The following is a 4,511-nucleotide window of genomic DNA, read 5'->3' as shown; positions in this document are numbered from 1 at the left end:
GGAAAAATGATGTGAGTAAGAAACTAGCTTTTATTCTATCAAGTCACTGAGATTTTAACATTATGCTGCTCTGATACTTTATGTTGAAAAGATTTGGGGAGGAAGATTGATCTGTTTTGTACAACCTTGATATTATAGGACAGGGTTGTCTATTGTCTCATAAATACATGCCCTTGAATGCTGAAATTATTGAGTGGAAAGGGTACTTTATGAAACTATATGCATAGAATAATTCAATTTGAAACACTGCCAGAATCCCCAGTTCCTAGTTTTACTGCACATTTACCTGCCTGATCCCCTCACTGACCCAACTTATTCTCAGACTTTAGTGTTCCCTGGTCTGATACCTTCAAACTCCAGTACATGCTCTGCTTAGCCCTCCACTGAAATATGTCTAATATGTAAGGAACTCAAAAAAAAAAAAAAAAAAAAAAAAGAAAAAAAAGAAAAAGAAAAGAAAACCACAATAGAAAAAAACAAAACAAAACCTTGATTTTTAAAATATGATCAAAAGACTTAAGTAGACACTTCTCAAAAGAAGATATACAAATGACTACAGGATATCTGGGAAAATGCTTAATGTCTCTATCAGGGAAAATCAAAGCCATGGTGAGATGTCACCCCATTCCAGACAGAATTCGTGTAGAAAAGACAAGAGATTTGGCATAGTGGCACAAGTCTGTAATTCCAGTGACAGTTGGGGGGGCTGAGGCAGGAGGATGGCAAGTTCAAGGCTAGCCTCAGCAACCCAGTGAGACCCTTTCTCAATATAAAAAACAAAACGGATGGGGGATGAAGCTCAGTGGTAAAATGTTCCTGGGTTCAATCCCCTGTACCAGAAGAAAGAAGGAGAGAGAGAGAGAGAGAGAGAGAGAGAGAGAGAGAGAGAGAGAGAGAGAGAGAGAGAGAGAGAGAGACAGACAAAAGATAACTGCTGGTGAGAAAATGGAGAAAAGGGAACACTTGCACACTGTGGATGAGAATGTAAGTTAGTACAGTCATTAGGGAAAACAGTATGGAGATTCCTCAAAAAATTAAAATAGAAATGCCACATGATCCAGCAATTTGTATGAAATTAGTATGCCAAAGAGACATCTGTTATCCATGGTTCATTGCCAGCACTATTCAGAGTAGCCAAGAAATGGAAACAAAGTGTCCACCAACTGATGAAAGGATAAAGAAAATGTAGTATGTATAAATAGTGTAATACTCTTCGGCCATGGAAAGAATGAAATTCAGCCATTTGTGACAACATGGATGGAAATGAAGATCATTAGTTTTAGCAAAAGAATCCAGGCATGAAAAGATAAGTACTGGATGTCTCGCTCATATGAGGAATATTAAAAAGTTGATCCCATGGAAGTTGGGAATAGAGAGGTGATTACTTGCCGTCAGGGCTGGTGAGAGGGAGGAAGGAATGGAGAAAAGTTAATCAATGGTACTAAAATAGGAGAAAGAAGTTCTGTTGTGGTATGGCACAGTAAGGTTACTAAACATTATGACAATGTACTGTGTGTTTCAAAAAGCTAGAAGAAAGAATTTTTAATGTTTTCATTATAAAAAAAAACATTGGAGGAAGTCAATATGTTTAACCTGACTTAAACCTTTATACAATATGTACATGTACCAAAAATTACATGGTACCCATTAATTTATATGCTTTATATGTTTCGTGCTTCTATGTATCAGTTAAATTTTAATTTAAATTGAAAAGACCCAAATAGATCTAACCTCCTATTTAGGCATGACTACATCCCAAGTGTCATTCCCACATGCTCACTTTCATGCTACCTTTGTCCTTCTACACCCAAACCAGCACCTGCCTCTCACCTACATCTGGAAGACTGAAGAAAAGAGAACATATACTAAGTTCTGGTGTTTACTTTTGGTGCTTTATTTTCCACGAGGCCCAATATTTGATATTTATCTGTGCACAGTCTCAAACCACAGCATACCATAAGCTCAGTGAGGACTGGTCACAGCTTCAAGGTCCAAAATTTATCAGAGGTGCACTCAGCATACACTCACCCAGAAGGTGTTCAAAGATGCCTAAGTGCTTTCCATATATGATCTCATCTAGTTGTGCCAACAACACTTCAAAGGCAGAATCTTTATTTCACAGATGAGGAAAGTCCAGACTTAAGTCAAATCACTTAAGAACAGTGATAACAGGCAGTGAATGTGACAATTCACGTCTAGATTGGGTTTACTCCAAAATCAGATGTTACCTGTGGATCTCCTCAGCTGATTTGGTGACAGTTTGTACTGTACCTTCTTTTCCACCATCTCACTTTAATGAACACCTTTCTTTTTCCTGTCAAGATCCCTCTATCTACTGTCTTCTCTTGCTCCCTGGGACTCAGTGACTAAAGTAGAAATTGGGTTCTTCAATATTCCAGAATCATTTCTGGAATGCTAACATTCCATCTTCTTGATTCCTATTATTTGAGTCTAACTTTAGCATCTTTACAAAAATTTTAGTGCTGCTGTTTTTCACTTCCCCCAACCAAAAGGCAATTTTATCTGCACATCTGATATTCTTCCTTCTGAATGTCATACTCAACTATTTCATGATGTATAAAATGGCCCTTCAGATTCCTGAAACCTTGGTTTTTCAGACTTCTGGCATCAATAGAACTGCCTGCTCATTCTGCATCACCCAGTAAACAGCATTGTCACATCCTGCATTTCTTTAGCTCAGGGACCATTCCATTAGAGATCTCATAATTCCTATTATCCTTAAAATCCCATTACATCCACCAAAACTATAAGTCCTGCAACACTGTGGTTCAGCCATTTTCTCTTAAAACTCTCTTGGCTTCTCAATATCAAGTGTTGCTTCATTTTTTTCTTCTCCTTCATTTGTCATGGAATTGAGGACTCTAAATCTATACATTAACTGATATTAAATCCTCTAAGAGAGGATACATGCAAGGACTTGGAATAAATCTATCTTTATAGTGAATATTTATTCTTTAATGCTTTAATTGATGATTTTAAAATACTCTTTTTTTTTTTTTTTTTTTTTTCTTGCAAACAAGTAATTAGAGATGCCCATTTCTCTGAATCTTCCTTAGCTGGGCACCCCTAGAGGGCGCTCCTTCTCATGAAATGTAAGCGACTGATGGCCTGGAGCCTCTGGGTTGGGTTCACTTTAGGGGTGTGGCCTCACAGGAGAATTTCCACCCACAAGGAGGAATTTTGGTTAGAAACAGGTTAGAGAATTTATCTAGGTTCAAAGCCTTCAAAGAATGTCTCCTGTGGGTCTAAGCTAGTCCTACTATCTAGAGTTCGCAAAGCAAGGACTAGGAGAGGGAGAAACAAGCCCCAGCAGATTCTCTTTGATGGTCCTTTACTGACCCAGCATAAGGGGAAGAAGTTTGCACAACTGGCACTACTAGCAGTGTCCAAGTGATGGTTTGTATAGAATTAAACTGGGTTGAATTCTGGGCAAAGCCCACTGTGTACCGCTTTCTACTGGGCAACATCTGCTACAAACAACTCATTTTAGGAGCAAAGTAGCCATTAGGTTTTGTAAAACCCAGCCGTTAGTTCAGGAAAGAAGTGGTAGTAACTACTGTGATGGGAGTTCAGTGCTAGAGCAGACAGGACTTCAGTGATCCTGATGCTGGTGCGTGCCACAGGATTTCCTGTTCTGCGGTCCAGACAGTGCTGGTGGCCCTCTTATCCTTCTAAGTGAGACCACAATTCCCCAGAGTGAAGGACTTCCGAATTAATTCATGAAGTCTGCTTTAGCCTCATCTTTGACCTTTGGCATCGATTGACTAAGAACTATTTGTTTTTCCAATGCTGTCTTAGGAGAAAGCAATTAAATATCGGATCAGACATGAGATATGTTTTCAAATTCTGCAGCTCTGGGTAGGCAGCCACATTTGAGGGGAAATCAAAACTGCTTTTCCCAGTCTATGGGTTTCCGACCCAGAGCTGACAGCGCGGCTCCAGCTGCCCCGGGAGAGCCCGAGGAGCTCCGGGCCTAAGCTCCGCCCCGCTCGGCCGGCCTGGGTGGCTGCGATGCCCGGGGTCCGCCAGCTCCAGGCCGAGCGTACAGCAGGCGCGCGCGTGTGGGTCTGCGTGTCTGCGTGTCTGCGCGTGTGTGTCGGGGTGTGTGAGATGAATTGGAGTCATACGACCGGGCGTTTCCTTCCGAGTGGTTTTGATCAGCAATCCATTAGGGGAATCATGGAAACTTTTTTTCTGGCTAAGAGGATGAAAACTGAGTAAGTACACAGAACTTTGAACTTGAAACGGAATGAAACCAATACAAGCAAAACCCTGACACTAACCATGCCCATTCAAACCGCTTTTTCCCTTTGAGTGTTAAAAGCCGTGGATGCTTACAGCAAAGTGGCGATTTAAAACTGAATGAAGGGAAGCAGTTAAGAAACATAAAAGGCTGAAAGCAGTACTGCTTTAAAACCGGAGGGAAAATGAGGAACTGCTAGGGCAACCTGGCCTGCATCCAGCTGTGCAACAGGCACTTTGGGTTTTAA

The sequence above is a fragment of the Sciurus vulgaris genome (genome assembly GCF_902686455.1).
Source record: "Sciurus vulgaris genome assembly, chromosome: 8".
NCBI lineage: Eukaryota > Metazoa > Chordata > Mammalia > Rodentia > Sciuridae > Sciurus > Sciurus vulgaris.
The sequence above is the reverse complement of the archived record's forward strand: the minus strand, read 5'-3'. Positions refer to the sequence as shown.